General features: G+C 37.0%; 1 pseudogene; it reads left to right on the top strand.

Moving 5' to 3' along the window:
- Nucleotides 1–12,187: 12,187 nt before the first annotated feature.
- The window catches only part of LOC102487957 (40S ribosomal protein S6-like), an 18,386-nt pseudogene continuing 10,638 nt past the window's right edge, over nucleotides 12,188–19,935 (top strand).

Below are 19,935 nucleotides of genomic sequence, written 5' to 3'. Positions count from 1 at the left end.
TTGGAGGGTATTTTTTTTTTTTTTGTTTTTTTTTCTAATTAGAAATGTTTAGTTGTGGGACCAGCACGTGGCATGGTGTTTAGGCTGCTGGACTCCCACATGGCTGACCACAATTTTGAGTCCCAGGCCTGGTATCTTTCTCTTTCTGTGAAATTATGACTTACCCCTAGAAACCACTTCTCCCACATCATCCCATTTATTTCTCCCTTAATGACTTCTTCTTGCCTCGTCCACCTCAGTTTCAAATGTTTCAACTAATGCAGTGAATTCTTATAATTTTACTTATTACATGCTTGCATTTCTTTGTAATTATGCTGGTTGTATGTATGTCTGGGGGGCTTGTTGAATCAGTTTCCTAAAATGTAGATAACTTAACATTCAATCTTATTTTTTTCCCTGAGAGTTGAGTTCCATATGTTTATTGATAGTATTTAGTTTTATTTATTTGATGTTGTTATTTTTCTATTAAAGATGTTAAACATGTTTTACATATTTATTGACCATTTAAAAATCTACCTAATGTCTCTGTTAAAGTGTTTAGCCTACTTTTCTTTGGAGGAGATTTCTTTTTTTTTTTTTTTTTCTAATTAGAAATGTTTAGTTGTGGGACCAGCACATGGCATGGTGTGTAGGGTGCTGGACTCCCACATGGCTAACCACAATTTTAAGTCCCAGGCCTGGTATCTTTCTTTTCCTGTGTATCACTGGTGAGTATGTGTGCCCTGTAGCAAATTTAAAAACTAAAAGTGATAAACAAAATTAAATAAGTAATTTTAAAAAATGTTTAGTTAGCACTTGGAAGGCAGGAGGATTATAACCTAGCAAGACCCTGTGTTTTTTTAAATGTATGTATGTATTTAACTTTATTTGTTATTATTTTAATTTGACCAGAGAGAGAGAGAGAGAGAGAAAGAAAGGAAAAGTAAGAAAGCAATCTGCCAGGTCCAGGACTTGAACCACTTGGAATCCTGTGGGAATCCTGTGCTTTTAACCACCACGCCACCTGCCAGCCCCCTGCAAGACCCTGTTATTTAAGAAAAATTCTTTTAAGAAGACAATTATGCTTGATTAAATGTGTGGTTCTTATTTTCTCCCACTCTGTCACCTTTCTTTACATCCTTTAAGTGTGTCATTTGATGAATAGAATTTTTATTTTAATGTAGTTTGTTTTATACGTTATTTAAAACATTATTTTGTGTAACTCTTAAAAGGTATCTTTGGAAATAATTTGTTCTGTGTCAGGGGCAAAAGGAACATCATTATGATTTACTACACAGATATAATACTGTCACTACAGCTAATGGTCTTTGGAAAATATTCTTCTTCCCCTGCTTCTCTGAAATACTGTCTTTGTCACTGATAAGTTACCAAAAGCCAGGGATATTTTTCTCTTCACAGTTCAACTCGTCTATTTATTTATCTCATTTCTAGTTGTACTGTCTGATTGCTATTCCTTTATAACATTTATATTCGTATGTGTGGTGTATGTATGTTATCACTTCAAGAATATACATTTCTGCTATGAAAATAAAATTGCCTGATTTATTTTTCTTTCTCTTCTCTTTTTTTTCTTTTTTAATTTTACTATAGGAAACAAGCACTCACTAGAGAGAGAGAGAGAGAGAGAGAGAAAGTGAGAAATCACCCCCCCAACCCCCTGGGGAGATGTCCATCACTTCTCCTCTTGGATCATGGGCATGCAAGCACAAGTGCCCAGCATGAGTTTTAAGTCACTGGATCCAGAACTCAAACTGTGGTCAACTATGTGGGAGTCCAGTGATATAAGCATTTCACCATTTGCTGATCCCATTCCTTGATTTCTTTATTTTAAAGATCTAACACTTGGCATATATAATCCTCTCTCTGATATGTTTATTTTCATTATCTTTGATTGCTTCTTATAATTTTCTCTTTTCTAATCATCTTTTAGTAAAATTTCTGTTTTCTAAACTATTAAGATTGGTTAGCTAATCAATACTTAGTCATTATTTTTTATTTTATTTATTTATGAAGTTTTGCTATTGGGCATGTTTCTTCACTGGAGAGATGACAAGAGAGAGTGGGGCCATCAGGTGGCATGATTAAGGCACTGGAGTTAAACTAGTTTTAATTTGTTATTTCTTTCACTACGTTGAGATTGTAAATGTATGCGTGTATTTATTTGTAATTTGACTATCTCTTTTTAATGTGTTGAAATCTTTTATTTATTTATTATGCATTTAGATACTGTACATCTTTACATCACATAAAACAAATTTTACCAGCATAAATGTACTGTATATTAGTCCAGTCAAACATACTACTGTACACATTATCATCACCAGATAATTATTCATTTTTGTGTCCACTAAGTGTATTGTTTTTTTTTTTGTTTGTTTTTTGAGAGGTTTTCGCTATAGAGCGCGTGCGCTCGCTAGACAGACAGAGACAGGAAATCACCCACCAGAGGGGATGGTCACGCCGCAATCCCTTCTCCTCCATTCTCCTCTCAGGATCTTGGGCATGCACGCACATGCGCCCGGCATGAGTTTTAAGACTCCGGGTCCAGGACACGAATCGTGGTTGACTACGTGGGAATCCAGCGACATAGCCATTACGCTAACTCCTGCTTCCCTTGCTTTTTATATTTTGATTCCTTCCTTCCTGTTCCCCATTGCCCATCCTCCTCCCACACTATCTTTAGTATCCACAGTTGCTTTTATACATTCCAGTCTTTCAGTTCCTGCCATAAAGTGCAGACATTCAGTATTTATAAAGTGGAACATGTAATGCCTCACTTTCATAGTCTGGCTTGCTTTAATTAACATTAAATCTTCCATATATGTCCACTTTCTATCAAATGCCAGAGGCTCATTGCTTTTTATGGCTGAATAGTATTCCATAGTGTATATGTGCTTCAATTTTTCTATCCATTTATCTGGATTGAAACCCATTTGGGTGGATGCCATGCTTAGCAATTGTGAATAAGGCTGCAAAGATTTGCAAATATTTTTCCAACTGAATGTCTTTCTGTCCTTTAGTCCATTGGGTAGATACCCAGGAATAGAATTGCTAGAACATATGGCAGTTCTATTTGTAGGTTATCGAGAAGCCTTCATATTGTTCTGCATAGTGACTGCACTAATTTACTTTTCCACCCACAGTTTAGGAGAGCTCCCTATCCACCGCAGCTTCACCAGCACTTAATATTTATTTTATTTTATTTTATTTTATTTATTTTTATTTTCTTAATCTTAGCCAATCTGACTGGGGTTAAATGGTATCTCATTCTGGTTTTGACTTGCATCTGCCTTATGAACATTTTTCATATGCTTTTTGGCTGTTTGTATGTCTTTGCAGAGTTTATCTTTGAGCTGATTTGCCTATCATTTAATTAGATTTTTTTTTTTAATTTTTAAAATTTTTTTGAGGGGTAAACTGCTTGAGTTCCCTATACTAGTTCTTAGTTTCTCACCTGAGGCTTAGTTTGTAAATATATTCTCCATTCTCATGGTTGTCTCTTTATTCCTATTGTTTCTTTTGCTGCACAGAAACTTTTATCCTGATGTAATCCCACTTGTCTATTTTCGGGATTGATTGCTGTGCTTTGGGGATCTTATTAAAAGAGCCTTTGCCTACTGTGATGTCTCCAAGAGGTTCTCTTGTGTTTTTCACCAGTAGTTTTATATTTTGAGGCTTTATGTTTCAATCTTTGATCCAGCTTGAGTTGATATTTGTTAATGGTGTGAAATAAGGGTCCAGTTTCATTTTTCTGCAGGTGGATATCCAGTTTTTCCTACACCACTTGCAAAGGGATTTTCTTTTTCTCACTGATTTGTCTTGTGCCCTTTGTCAAAATCAGTTCTGCATGTTTGAGGGTTTAATTTTGTTTCATTAATTTACATTCCTGTTTTTGTGAAAGGACCATGCTTTTTTGATTATCACAGCTCTGTAACATATTTTGCAGTAAGGGAGTGAGATGCCTTCTACTATATTCCTTTTGTGCAGTATTGCTTTGATGATGTGGGGTCTTTGATGATGCTGGTCAAATTTTATGATGAACATCGATGGTAATTTGATTGGAATGGCACTGAATTTATAGATTAATTTTGGTAGAATCAATACTTGGATTATATTAATTCTTCCATTCATGGAGCACGGGGTGTCTTTCCCCTTTTTTCTATCGTTTTCAATTTCCTGTTTAGTTTTTAATAGTTTTCCTTGTAAAGGTCTTTGACTTCTTTGGTTAGGTTTATATCTAGGTATCTTATACTTTGTGGCTATTGTACGGCTATTGTAAATGGGCTTTACTTTTCTTTTCAGTTCTACAATACCTCAGTCTGTTTATTATTAGTATATAAAAATACTATAGACTTTTGTATGTTGATTTTGTATCCTGCCACTTTACCTATCACTTCCAGGGTTTTTTGTGTGTGTGTGTGTGTGTGTGTGTGTGTGAATTCTATTGGGTTTTCTATTTATACTATCATATCATTTAGAAAAAAGAGATTATTTCAGTTATTTTTATCCTATTTGAATAACTGTTACTTTAATTTCTTGTCTGCGTTTGCTAAGACTTCCAGCTCTACATTGAAAATGAGAGGAGAATGTGGACATCCTGGGCTTTTTACAGTATTTAGTGGAAAAACTTTTATATTTTGCCCATTCAGTATGAAAAACCCATACATGGGTTTTTTCCATATGTGGCTTTTATTCTGTTGAGAAATGTTCTATTCCAATTTTGCTGAGAGTCTCAATTGAAAGGATGTTGTCTTTTATCAGATGCTTTTTGTGTACCATTTGATATGATCATATAATTTGTATCTTTTCTTCTGTTAATATGATGTATTACATTTATTTATTGTTTTGTGTATGTTGAACCACTTTTGCATCTGAGGAATAAAGCCTACCTGGTCATGGTGCATAATCTTTTAATGTATCATTAGATATGATTTGCTAGAAACTTGTTGATAATTTTTATATGTAGATTCAACAGAGATATTTGTAGTTTTTTTTTTATTGTATTTTGTGGATGAGGGTGATAGAAACTTTATAGAATGAGTTTAGGACAGTTCATTCCACTTGTGTCTTAGAAATGATACATTAAGAGTTAGCTCTTCTTTCAAAGTTCTGTAGAATTCATAAGTGAAGCCATCAAAAACTCAGCTTTTGTTTGTTGGAAGATATTTATTACTGAGTCAATCACATTGCTTCTTATTGATCTCTTCAGGTTTTCTATGTCTTCCTGATTCAGTCTTGCTAATTTATGTGTATCCAGAAATTTGTCCATCATTTTTATTTATTTATTTAAGTTTTGTTCATTTCATCCAGGTATTCTTGCTTATTGGTGTATAGTCACTCATAGTATTCTTTCATAATCTTTTGTATTGAGTTGTTGGAAAAGTCATGACTTTTTTTTATGTTTTTATATGCAAAAATCTGTCATGAGTTTTCCAATGTCCCAGTCTTTCTGTTGTGTGTGTTTTAATATTGCCTGTTTTATTGCTAATTTGATTTACCTGGTGCTTTTCTCTTTTCATCATTTATCTAGCTTATGGCATGTCAATTTTGTTTATCTTCTTGGTGAACCAGCTTTCGGTTTTATTTTCTGCACAGTTTTATTTTCTAGTTCATTTATTTCTGCTCAAATCTTTATTATTGTGTGTGTGTGTTTGGTTGTTTTTCCAGTTCTCTGAAGTGTGTGATTTGGTTGTCTGTTTGTTCTCTGAGGTGTGTCATTTGATTGTCTATTTGTCCATTTCAGTTTATTTCTTCTGAGAACTAATTAATATGAATTTATCGCCTATGACTGCTTTCTCCAGGTCCCATATGTTATGAAAACTTGTGTGTTCATTACCATTAGTGTCAATTTTTTTTTCAGTCTTAATTTCTTCAGTGGTTCTGAAGTAATTCAGTAGTAGCGTGATGAGTGTCCACGTGTTTATGTATTCCAAGGGTTTTCTCTGCAGTTAATCTCAAGTTTGCGTACGTTGTTGTCAGAGAAGGTGCTAGATATAGTTTCTGTATATTTTAATTTGTAAAGGATTATTTTGTGCCCTATCATGTGATCTATCTTCAAAAATGTTTCATATGGGGGTCCAGAAATGTGTATTTTGTGATGGTTGGTTGAAAAGTTTTATAGATGTCTGTGAAGCCCACTTGATTTATGTTATTATTTAGATCTTGTATCTCTTTGCTCATTTTTGTCTAGATGATCTGTCCAAAGGAGACAATGGGATGTGGAGATCCCCATTGATTAGTGTATTGCTGTCTTTCCCTTTAGATCTAGCAGACTTTCTTTCATGTATTTGAGTGTTCCAGTGTTGAGTTCTTAGGTATTTTTAAGTGCTAAGTTTTCTTGATGACTTAGCAGTTTTAACACTACATAGTGCCTTTTTTTTTTTTTGTTTTGTTTTTGCCATAGGGTGTGTGCACTTGCCAGAAAGAAAGACAGAGAGACACAGAAAGATAGAAAATGAGAAATCACCCCCTAAAGGTGATGGCTACACTGCAGTCCCTTCTCTTCCATTCTCCTCTTGGGATTTTGGGCATGCATGCACATGCGCCTGGCTTGATTTTCAAGCTGCTGGGTCTGGGACGTAAACCATGGTTGAGCATGTGGAAGTCTAGCACTTTAACCGCCATGTCGCCTGCTGGCCCTAGGAGTGCCATTTTTAAAACTGATTTTAGTACTAAAGGTATTTCAGTATTTCTTTCTATCTGTGATTTTATTAAGCCCAAATGATTCTTGAATAACCTGACTTAAGTTTGGAAGGTGCGTCTAGACTTCTCTAGTAGTAGAGATTATCCACACATTAACCCTTACCGCCCTTGTTTATCTTACCAGGGTGAGCCCCATGTAAGTGCCGAAATACCGTTTCTAGGGAAGGAAGGATATTCTGTGATATAGTTCTTCAAATAGACTGACTTAGTCTAAATAATGTACAATTTCAGCGTTTCCTCCCTTCATTGTCCTTCTCCGAAGTAGTTGTTTTTTAGCTTTGCTTTTATAATTTTTTCATTTCAGCCTCGTGAGTAGCTGGGCTATCAGCACACACCATGGAGCCCAGCTTTAGTGGGGCTGGGAATCTAACCGCAGTCTTTCATGTGGCCTCAGCCTGCAGCACCAACCAGAATGTGGTACTGCAGTTGGGCCTCTGTTTTTGCTTTTTTCTTCTTTTTGAGAAAGAGCGAGAGAGAGAGGGCAAAGGAGAGACACAGATATGGGTATTTTGGGCAGGGTTGTAGTCCTCCTACCCCAGCCTCCCAGTTAGCTAGGATCACAGGTAAGTGCAACCATGCCTGGTGCGTTCGACTTGTCCCAGGAACAAGCCTCTCATGTGATTTCCAGCCTTCTAAGCAGAGATGTACACATGTGCCTGCACAGGTGGGCCTAGTTTTGCTTTCCTAACAGCTTTATTAGGGAACAATTTATATAAAATAATAAATAATAAAATAATAACTTCACACTGTATCCTACGTAGCTCAATGAGTTTTGCTGATTATCTGCATTCAGGTAACCAGGGCCTTAATCAAGATATATTGGGTGGTCTGAGAAGTCATGACATATTTTTCTGGGTTTTTCTATGCAAAAATGTGTCAAGACACATTTGTGACAACCCACTAGAACATTTCTTTCAACTCCAAAAGTCCCCTTGTGCTCTTTGCAGTGGGCTTCTTCTCCTATTGCCCATTTCCTGGTAACATCCAATCTTTTGATTTTCATTTCTCTTATGTTAAGGAATTTTGAGCATGTTTTCATATACTTTTTGGCTATTCATGTATCTTCCCTGGACAATTGTCTGTTCAGCTCATTTCCTCATCTTTTAATTGGATCGATGATTGTTTGGAGGGCTCCCTTTTAACCACAAACTCCCCAGTACTTGTTCTTTGTATTTTAGATCATAGTCATTCTGACTGGAGTTATGTATACTTCAGGGTGCTTTGGATTTGCATTTTCCTTATTATAAGTGATGTTAATATTTTTTCATATGTTTTGTATCCATTCACATGTCTTCAAGGGTTGTCTGGTCAGGCCAGCTGCCCATTGTAAAGTCATATCATTAGAATTTTTTTGAGTGCACTGCTTTAGTTCTCTGTATATCCTGGTTTCAATGCTGTATCTGAGGTATTTTTATAAATAATTTCTATTTTGTTAAATTTTAATTAAACATTAAACTGTTTTATGTGCTGTTGGATTTCATGTGCAAGTTTTACTAAGGATTTTTGCATCTATATTTATCAGGGATATTGGTTTGTAGTTTATATTTTGTCATGTCTTTGCTTTTAGTATCAAGGTGATAGTGGCTTCAAAAGGTGAATTTTGGAGGTTTCCTTCCCATTGGACATTTATGAATGGTTTGATGAGAACTGGTGTTAATTCTTCTTTAAAAGTTTTGTAGAAGTCTAGCCAGATGACGTGGTGGTTAAGGCCACTGTATACCACCTGGCGAACCTGTCAGTTTGAGTCCTGGACCCAGTGGCTTTAAAGACATACCGATGATGTGTGTGTGCATGTCCAAACTCCTGAGAAGAGAATGAAACAGAAGGGAAGAATAATTTCTCACATTCTCCCCCTTCTCTCTTTTTCTGCCCTTCATCCGCATGTTGTGCAAGCACAGACACTGTATAGCCTAAATAGATAAATAAATAAATAAGTAAGTAAGAAAAAGGAAGAAATTTTTAAAAAGACTGAGAATGGGAAAAAGCTTTCATAGAATTTAGAAATAAGACCATTGGGACCTGGGCTTTTCTTTGTTGGGAGACTACTACTGAATTTCTTTTTTTTTTTGTTGGTATATTTATGCTTTCCATTTGATGGTATGATCCAGGTGTATATTATATTTTTTTCCTTTAGTGTTCTTGTGCATGCTGGAAAAACAGAGAGACAGAAAATGATAAATAACTGCCCAGGGGTAATGACCATGCCACAGTTCCTTCTCCTTTATTGTCAGGATTTTGGACACACATGCCCACCTCCATGTCAGTTTCAAGGATTTTAACCACGATCGGCCATGTGCAGGTCCTGTGACATAAATATCTGCTATCTGCTGGTTCTGATCCTGGTATATTTTATATGTCTAGAGATTAGTTCATTTCCTCTATGTTTTTCAATTTGGTGGTGTATAGTCACTCAAAGCACCTATAATTATCTGTGTATTTCTGTGCTGTCCATGGTAATACCACATTTTTCATGCCCTATTTTCTGGATGTTTTATTTTGCTTTTCTACTTAATAGTTTGTTTGGTTTATTTTCTCAAAACCCCAGCTTTTTGTTAAATTTTTTTCAGTCTTTGCTATAGGTTGTGTGTACTTTCAGGAAAGACATGGGGTGGGATGGAAAGTGAGAAATCACCCCTCCTGGGTGGTAGCCCTTCCTCTTTATTTTCCTCTTGTAAGTGATGCCAGTACCAGGACTCAAATAGTACAGTCAGTCATGTAGGGTCAGCTGCGTTAACCATTATGCCACTGGCTGGCCTTCAGTTTTTCTTTTAGTCTCTCTTTTGTTTATGCCTGTTCTAATTTTTTTAAGAGGTTTTTTGCTATAGGGCACCTGCACTCATCAGAAAGACAGAGAGAGACAGAGAGACAGAAAGCAAGAAATCACCCTGCAGGGTGGATGGCCACGCCGCAGTCCCTTCTCCTCCGTTCTCCTCTCGGGATCTTGGGCGCACATGCACACATGCCCGGCAGGGCACCAGGTCCAGGATGCGAACTGCGGTCGACTATGTGGGAGTCCAGCGACATAGCCATTACACTAACTGCTGGTTCCCAGAATTTCTTTTGATAGAGCTGTGAATATTTTAAAATATTTTAGCACTAAGTCTTTTTTTAGAATTTCTAGAATGGTAAAAATTTAGACCAGCCTATGGAATTAAGGTTAAGGCAGCAGGATCCCACATGCCAATTGCATGGTTTGATTCCTGAACCCAGTATCTTGGGAATCACAGTAAGCACATGTACTTGTACAACCTAAATCCTGAAAGAAGGGAGAAATGGAGGAGAGTGAGTTGTGTCATAAACGTCTCTCCTTGGGTATGGTTTTTCACTTTCCATCTGCATCCCCCCAAAACACATGAACCCTTTATTAATTATTTAACAAAAGTTTGTCTTGTTTTAAATGGTCTGATTCTCTTTATCAGTAAATATTATTTGTCGTATTTAATTTTATTTTAACTTCTTTTATACATTGAATCACATATGTCACTTAGCTTGTAAAGTGAATGTTCCAATAGGAATACATTTCTCACCAGTCCAGTTGAGATTTAGTTCTTTTTTTCCAATCTTGAATTCTCTTAAACCTACCAGTTGACCCCAGGTCCACCGTCATTGATTAGAATAGCTTTTGCTATCTCATAAATTTCTTTTCTTTTCTTTTCTTTTCTTTTTTTTTTTTTCTTGGAGAGGTTTTTGCTATAGGATGTGTGCTGTGGGCTCGCCAGAAAGACAGACACAGAGAGCCAGAAAGTGAGACATCATCCCCCAGGGGTGATTTTATACTGCAATCCCTTCTCTATTCTCCTCTTGGGATCTTGGGCACACACACGCACACACACCCAGCATGAGTTTAAGCTACCGGGTCCAGGACTTGGACTGCTTCGACTATGTGGGAGTTCAGTGACATAGCCATTACGCTAACTGCTGGTCCCACTATCACTTTAATTTCTGCTGCTTCCTAAATATTTTGCTACCAGGACCAGCAGTTAGCATAATGGCTATGTTGCTGGAATCCCATGTAGTCGACTGCAGTTCAAATTCTGGACCCGATGGCTTAAATTCACTCCAGTCACATGTGTGTGCATGCTCAAGATCCCATGAGGAGAATGGAGGAGAAGGGGTTGCAGCCTGGCCACCCCCCCTTGGGGTTGATTTCTCTCTTTGTCTCTCTCTGTCTTTCTGGCCAGCACACATGTCCTATAGTAAAAACCTCTCCAAAAAAAATTTTTGGCTAATGAAACTTCAAAGATGATGTGTACAAGATTTATCTGTCCACTACTCAGTTTTTGTCCCAATTTTAATTTTTGACTCCAATACATATGTGCCTACTTAAACAGAAACATTTAGTTAAATTTCTGTTTTGATTCAGTGCCAAAAAAATTACTAAAAAATTTCCCTGCCCCTCCCCCTTTTTTTTTACATGAGTTCCCTGTTCAACATTCTTATTTCTCTGTGCTTTGATATAGGTGGTCACATCACAACTTGGTTTTAATCCTATTATATCTTGGTTTCCATTGTATTATATCTTTCAGAGTATCCTTAGTCTGCAGTCTGTGGATGACAGTTAAAGTGCAAACCTGGTTATATAATGTATCACTTATTTTGTCTTTATATTATTTATACTCTGTGTTTTAGCAAATGATAAAGTGATAGTCATCGTTATTTGGACTCTCAGTATTTTTAATGCACAACTGTAGTATAAAGATGCTTGTAAATATACTTCAACTTATGAGTAATTAACAGTAGCACATAAAATATATTATTGGAATTAGGTTAAGTATTTCAATACAAAATCACTTTGTAATCCGTTCCTTGAGCACCTTTACTGACCTTGTCTTTCATCATAGACCAGGAATACTTACCTAGATATACTGTTTCTACTTCCATTAACATTAGGAATATGCTTTGTGCTTTCATAGGAAGACTGCTATAGTTACATTTCATAAGAACATTTACATACATGTTGTTAACATCATTGACTTAAAACACAAATTGATAACACAGACAAGAGAATATAAAACACCTTTTTATTTTTTAGACTAGTTACCATCAGCTTGTGTCTAACTTACTTAATCTAACACATTACTACAGATATGTATTTGTACTTATGTGTTTGTATGGGATAATAAACACCTTGACATAGCAGAATATTTATTATGCTTTCATACCTTCCAGCAAAAACATTTGGAGGTCTCTGAAGAATTACTTGTAAAAAATTTAGCAATTAATAAGTTTGCAAAGCGATAGAATGTTTGTACTTTATTTTTTTCTCACTTTACAAAGAGATCAGAAATATACAGAGGAACAAGCATATGTAAACACACAGAGAAAGTAAATTTGCCATACTATGCTCTATTTCTCAGGTCTGATGAGGGGAAATGTACTTTTACAGGAGTTCATATCATTTGAGGATGTTGCTCTGGACTTTACCTGGGAGGAGTGGCAGGACCTGGAAGATGCTCAGAAGATTCTATACAAGGAGGTGATGCTGGAGACCTACAGCAACCTGATGTTTTTGGGTTAGTGGAACTCCCATGAAGCTCTCTGAAGTAATTAATGTCTCCTTTCATAGTAAATGTACAAAAGTTTTATAATATTTAATGCTGTTTAGGAGTGAGATTTCATTCAGTGGTTAATATGAGAGTCACTCCTCTTTAACAAAATGCCCAAATCAGCCCTTTATTGCACAGCTGATAAAGCTGAGCCATTGTTACTCTTCAAGTAGCTTACATGAATAGTTTGACAAAATTCCACACTGCTTTTTATTAACAGGACAATCCATTGTGAAACCTGCAGTAATCTTCAAGTTGGAGCAAGGAGGAGATCCATGGACATTACAACTTCCCAGCTTGAGCCTCCCAGGTTAGTCAGTGCATAGTTTTCAGGGACTAGTGTAATAAATTTTTCTTTTAAAAAATTTATATTTCATTGAGAGGGGAAAACAAAATGTTAGTACTGGTGAGGTTAGAAAAATGTACACATGCTTTCCTGGGACAAGAGTGTGAAAAAATGTGTATATATATTTTTAAAGGGTCCTATGGGATGATATATTTAGGGTAATTAGTATGTATGTTTATTGGCTACAAGTCTTTCCTAAGTAACATTTCTTCTTTACTGACAAGAGTTCTTTTGACTTCTGCAAATAGATGATCTAGAAAACTGTTGACATTAGCTAAGAAACAGTACAGAATACACACTGTTATAAGAAAGAAAAGAGAAAAAGGACAGGGAAAACAAATGATGCATGGAAATCTTTCAGCGTAAAATTATAGCAAGACAGGAGGTAGACATTTTGAATATTGTTAATGATATTGAAGGAAAGGGAAGCATAAAGGAACAAAATTAACCCACTCAACTTTCAAAAATATTAATGTAAATTGCTACAGTAACATATTAAGGAGAAAGAACCATATTTCTTATTATAGATCAGTACCAATATTTGAAATGTACATGAGCAGTGTAAAGTAAATTCTCAAATATAATTTATGGAAATGATTGTCTTCTTCAAAGAGGATTGATATGAGAGAGACTGTTTGTAAGTAGAATAAATATGGGAAAGCATGTGGTAAGACAGTTCTTATTGCCCAGTATATAGTTCACATGTGGAAGAAGCCATTTTACAAAAAGTCTGTCTCATTCAGCACATGAGAAGATGATACACAGGATCCACACTATAAATATAGAGAATGTGAAAAATTATTTTTTAAAATCATTTTTACAATAGATTTTAAACAGAGTAGAAGATTTCTACTCATAAGAGTAAGTGGAATTCTTATTGTAGAATTAAGATCTAGGTTTTTATCAGTGAGTGCATATAAGGGAAATTCCCTATAAATATAAAAAACATAAAAAATCCTTTTTTCAGAGGTCAAAAATTATGGTAACCAGAGAAATTACAAAGAAGTAAAACCTTATTATGTGTAGAAATTACCAAAGTTTTCAACTATTGTTATACATGAGATAACTCTTACTGGAGAGAAAATTTGTAGATAAAACAATATAGGAATTTATTGTGTCTGGACACACCCCTTACTGACCATTTGAAAACTTATACAGGAGAGAAGCCCTATGAGTGTAAACAAAGTAAGAAAACATTTTCCCAGAATTCAGACCTCACTGTACATCAGAGGAGTCACATAGAAGAGAAATCCTATGAAAACAAGATATGTGGAAAAACATTCTACAAGAAGTCATACTTCACTGTGCATCAGACAAGTCACACTGGAGAGAAATCCTATGAATGTGAGGAATGTGGAAAATCTTTCAGTCCCAAGTCAGTCTTGAGTAGACATTGGAAAACTCATACAGGAAAGAAACCCTATGAATGTAAACAGTGTCGGAAACTGTGCTCCCTGAAGTCACATTTTACTGAGAATCAGAGAACTCACACAGGAGAAAAAGCCTTTGAATGTGAACAGTGTGGGAAAACATTTTCCAGTAAGGGGTACCTTCCTGCAAGTCAGATCTCACTAAGCATTGGAGAACACACACAGGAGAAAAACCCTATGAATGTGAACAATGTAGGAAAATGTTTTCCCGGAAGTCACATCTTACTAGGCATCAGAAAATGCACATAGGAGAAAAACACTTTGAATGCAAATGATGTGGGAAAACATTCTCCAGCAAGGAGTACCTCACTGTACATAAGAGAACTCACACAGGAGAGATGTAGGAAAATGTTCTCCCAGAAGTCACAGCTCACTGTGCATAGTAGAACTCATACAGGAGAGAAGCCCTATGAATGTAAGCAATGTAGGAAAATGTTATCCTGGAAGTCACAACTTACTCTGTATAGTAGAAGTCATATAGGAGAGAAGCCCTATGAATGTGAACAATGTAATAAAATGTTCTTCCTGAAGTCACATCTCACTAAGCATCAGAGAAGGCACACAGGAGAAAAACCCTTTGAATGCGAACGATGTGGGAAAACATTCTCCACCAAGGAGTACCTCACTGCACATAAGAGAATTCACACAGGAGAGAAGCCCTATGAATGTGAACAATGTAATAAAATGTTCTCTTGGAAGTCACATCTCACTAAGCATCAGAGAGCGCACACAGGAGAAAATCACTTTGAATGCGAGCGATGTGGGAAAACATTCTCCACCAAGGAGTACCTCACTGCACATAAGAGAATTCACACAGGAGAGAAGCCCTATGAATGTGAACAATGCAATAAAATGTTCTCCTGGAAGTCACAGCTTACTGTGCATAGTAGAACTCATACAGGAGAGAAGCCTTATGAATGTCAACAATGTAGGAAAATGTTCTCCTGCAAGTCAGATCTCACTAAGCATTGGAGAACACACACAGGAGAAAAACCCTATGAATGTGAACAATGTAGGAAAATGTTTTCCCGGAAGTCACATCTTACTAGGCATCAGAAAATGCACATAGGAGAAAAACACTTTGAATGCAAATGATGTGGGAAAACATTCTCCAGCAAGGAGTACCTCACTGTACATAAGAGAACTCACACAGGAGAGATGTAGGAAAATGTTCTCCCAGAAGTCACAGCTCACTGTGCATAGTAGAACTCATACAGGAGAGAAGCCCTATGAATGTAAGCAATGTAGGAAAATGTTATCCTGGAAGTCACAACTTACTCTGTATAGTAGAAGTCATATAGGAGAGAAGCCCTATGAATGTGAACAATCTAGGAAAATGTACTCTGGGAAGTCTTATCTCACTAAGCATCAGAGAACACACACAGGAGAGAAGCCGTATGAATGTAAACATTGTAGGAGAATGTTCGCCTGGAAGTCTGCACTCACTGTACATCAGAGAACTCAACACAGGAGAGAAACCCTATGATTGTAAACAATGTAATACAACTTTTTCCCAAAAGTCAAATCTTACTGTACATCTCAGTACTCACACTGGAAAGAAACAATGTAGTCAACATTTTACTACTGGAAGGCAGGGCTCATTGTACTTCAGAGGACTCCGATAGAAGTGCAACCTTATGAAGAATATAGGATTTTTTTCTCTTAAAAACTATATTTAGTAAGCATCTGAAAAGTCACACTGGAGAGAAACTTTATGAATGTAGGGAGTATATAAAGTCATTTATAAGTCAGCCCTCAATGTACATAAAATAATTCACAAAAGAAAAAGCCTGTGTAGGTCAATGTACCAATAGAAAATTTTCCATTTACTATAAGTCAGTCCTTACTGTATACCAGAGATCACAGGAGTAAATCCTACAAATGGGAATGGTGTAGAAAAATGTGTTCAGAGTAATCATCCCATGTTTTATGTGAGAGCACTCACAAGGAAGAGAAACCCCGTATGTGTGGGGACTGTAATAAAGCCTTCTTGAAATTGCCCCAACTTACTGTGGTTCAGAGAACTCTCAGATCAGAAATAAAATGAATGTGAAAAATGAAGAAATCTTTTTATTAGAATTAGAAGGTTACCATACATCAGTAAACTCAAATGGGTCAAAATCCTCAGTAATGTAAGCTGGTATAAATCCTTGAAATATTCAGAAATATGAATTATACATCAGTAAACTCAAATGAGTCAAAATCCTCAGTAATGTAAGCTGTGGTATAAATCCTTGAAATATTCAGAAATATGAATTAATCTCTAAATGTAGGAACATTGAACTTTTTTTCAAATTCAGCTTTGATTCAGCAAGTCACAGTAGTTAAAATTAATGATATCAGAAAATTTGGGGATGATATCTGTCTACAAAAAGCGAACATTTCAGAAGGCTGATGAATAAGATCTAAGAGTTTCCCAACTACAGAGGTAACGTGTATTTTGGCAAGTATTTTTTTTTTTTAAGTGTGATTTTTGCTATAGGGAATATATGCTCTCTGAAAAGTCAGGGACAGAGTGATAGAAAGCATGAAACTACCCCTTGGGGGGATGGCCACATCATAATCGCTTCTTTTCCATTGTCTTCTTGGGATCTTGGGCACACATGTACACACACTGGCTTGATTTTTAAGTCTGTGACTCTGGGACTTGAACTGCATTCAAATATGTAGGAGGCCAGTGGTATAACTACTACAACATCTGCTGGCCCTAGCAAAAGTTTGTTTCTGTGTTCCATGTTTGATGTTTAAAGATGCAACAGAATATAACAACTGATTTTGGCAAAAATATATATAGAAATTTTCCTAGATTCCACTTTCATGGCAGGCAAGACACCAGAAAAAGTGCTTCAAAGCATAGTGGAACCTGAAAGATTATAGGCCATATAAACTTTGAAAATGGTTATAGGTACTACAGACAATGTGAGAAGAAGAAGGGAGAAAGGGGACAATGTAAAGAAAGTAGTCATAGATGAAAATAGGCAGGCGTTTTGGGGATATAGAAATGGATTATAATATGTTGATAATAATGTGTTTCGTATCCTCAACTGCTCTGGTGGGAAGTTTATTCATTTTGGATAAATTCATCTTATAAGCTAAGAGATGTTAAAGTGTATAAAATAAATTAAAATTAAAAATAAATAAAATGTACCATAAATACTTAATAAAATAAAACAAAACAGAAAATTCTAAGGCATTTCATCGCCTGGGAACTACTCATATTTACTGAGAAGATTCTGCAAATGTACCTCTGGTGAAATGTCCAAGTTTACTTTGAGAATGGAACTGATCTAGGTTGGACAGGAGGCATGTGAAAGTTCTGGGTGTGTTGAGGCACAACATAGTCCTGGGTGGTTATAAAATTTCCAAGATCATCTTTGGATGTTGGTCACAGCTTTTGTGGCCAGCATCTGAGGTAGAACACCCACCGATCCAGAAATGCAACCCAAGGTGAATTGGTATTGGGCTGGTTTTGGTTTTGGTTTGCCCAATATCATGATCCTGGTAGAACAGACCGAACTATGGTGTGTGGGATGTAAGGTAGCTGCTCAGTGTTGACAAGAACAGGCTGGTGGAAGTCACTGTGAGCTACAATGTGAAAAGTGAGATGACCAGACTTACTGTGTGCACTTACATTGCCTAGCAAACATTATTGCTCTCTGTATGACTCTTCCCATCTTGAAAAACTGACTGGAGTGGTTGCACAGTAATATGAACATATTGAACAGTATATTGTATATACTTGGACATGATTAAAATGTGTCAAAGTTTTGCCTTGATCAGACTTTAGTCAGGCCTCTCAATCTTTTAGTTTCCTCTGCATACTTCCTTGTAAAATCCCTTTTGAGGAAATGACCCTGCTAAAGTAGTTTAGCAAAAAGAACCACACTAAATATCAGATTATTTTAAATAAGTGATTAGATGTGATGTCTGATCAACCTGTGTCCTCGGCAAGAATCCTATTATTTCAGTTTATCCAGAATCTCTCATATTCCTAATGTTTCTTTAGTCATTTTCCATCTGATAATCACCACATGGCTCCTCAGCTGTTAATTTCCAATTCCCCTTCTGTATTTGAAGTTGAGCCCATTTTCTCTTCTCCAGTGAAACTCATTTCTGTGGAACTTAAGCTTTCGATGATGGTCCAAAATAAAGTCTTGGACATGGTTTCTATAGGATTCTAAGGGATAAGGACAGAAGTGGGAAAATAGGACTCATGTGGAACCCAGAGTGGTGATCCAGTGAGGTACAGAGGTGGGTAGGCCAAGCAGGGTTGAGCATGTCCAGAAAAGCCACCTTGTAAGACCCTAAAATGGGGCCAATGGGGAGTCAGAAAGGTGTGGGCAGGAAAGTTTATAAAGCCCAGAGGTTAGCAGCACAGAATGGCTTCCAAGTGTACCCTAACCAGGCTTAGGTTAAGCTCCACTTGAGACCAGTACAACTCATTTGGGCTTGAGTAGGGAAGCCTGCTATGTCAGAATATAGACAGGGCTAAGCAGAAGGAAGGCAGAACATAAGGCCCTAAGTGGAACAGGGTTAGTTGAGGTGCCTTGCAATGCTCAAAGGCCAATGGGCCCAACTAAGCCTAAACAGGGTTCAGGGGAGTTAGCCCACATGAGACAAGTCTTGTGGGTCCAAGCAAAGCCTAAGTGGCTGCACTAGGAGGGCTCAGGGTAACCGAAAAAATTCAGAAGTAGTCTTGGGGAGGGTGTAAGGAGGAGCAAGAGACAAACTAAATTTGGTGGGGTCAATTTGAGCATGGATGTGGAGTCAGTAAAGCCTGTGGGACAGGGGTTCTGCAAAACTTGGATGTGGTCCTGATAAGGTAACCTCCTGAGGAATAGAATGATTCTGAGTCTCAGGGGATCAGCATGACTGAACTAGGGTGCCTGGCATCAGCCAGTGGTTGATAAGATCCAAGCAAACTCATGATAGCAGCCAGGTGACTAGACAATGTTCTCCAAGATTATAGACTTCCTGGGGCAGTACCCTGTCATCTTCCCTGTAACCTAGATGACAACCCCTGGTGCCCATTTCTGATACTTTTCTCTCTGATTTTCCTACACTTAACAGTTCGGGGATATTCTGAAGGGCTGCACTGCAGGTGACCTTGGAGGGGAAAAATAGTCATTCCCTGAGACTTGAGTCTGAAAAGAGGGAGAGTGTAGGCCTGCCAGCTAGTTGGAGGAAATATCCAGATTTCTGCCTTTGATTGGGGTTGGTACTTTCACACATACTGGGAGTGGGGGTGGGAATGCACAAGGCTCTTGGTCTACATTGTGCAAAGGAGCTGGTAGTTTTCAGTTGTTGGGGGTGTTCCCCTCATTTCTCCCATTAACAGAGGATTCCTCTCTCTGTATTGTCTCTTTCAACCCATAGAACTATGGAGATGTAAGATTGGTCCTTATCATATTCTATCCTCTACCTCTTGGTTCACTTTCAAGACAGTGCCAAGCTCTTAGGGCAGGGTAGTGAAGAAAATTTAATATTTACGCTGAAGTGTTATAACTTTTTACTTTTCTATAATGAGTGTTACCTCCTTGCCAGTTTTATTATGCTATTGAAGAGTGCTGGGGTCTGAGGTTGATGTATGAATATGTAGTTTTGGAGGATATTTCCTTTCACCTTCTCCTTTGTGGTGCACAAGGTTCTGGAGCGTCTCTAAGTTCAGATAATTTACTCATCCTTCATGTCTGTAAGCTGAGATTCAGTACAATAGGAGATTCCAGTATATTTCTTGCAGTTTTTCAGTCTTGCATCACTCCACTGATAGAAGTGTTGACATTTATTAGATGCTGTTTCCTTTCAGAGAGATGCCACAGTAGGTGTTTCTCATAAGCCAGATTGATTTTTCTGAAAGGAGATGTGTTTTGAGCATTAGTTTACCATCTTTTCAGGTCAAAGTTTCCTGATT

Source organism: Tupaia chinensis, unplaced genomic scaffold (assembly GCF_000334495.1).
Source record: "Tupaia chinensis unplaced genomic scaffold, TupChi_1.0 Scaffold144240_1, whole genome shotgun sequence".
NCBI classification, from domain to species: Eukaryota; Metazoa; Chordata; class Mammalia; order Scandentia; family Tupaiidae; genus Tupaia; species Tupaia belangeri.
Note: the sequence above shows the minus strand (reverse complement) of the source record. Positions and strands in the feature narration are given on the sequence as shown.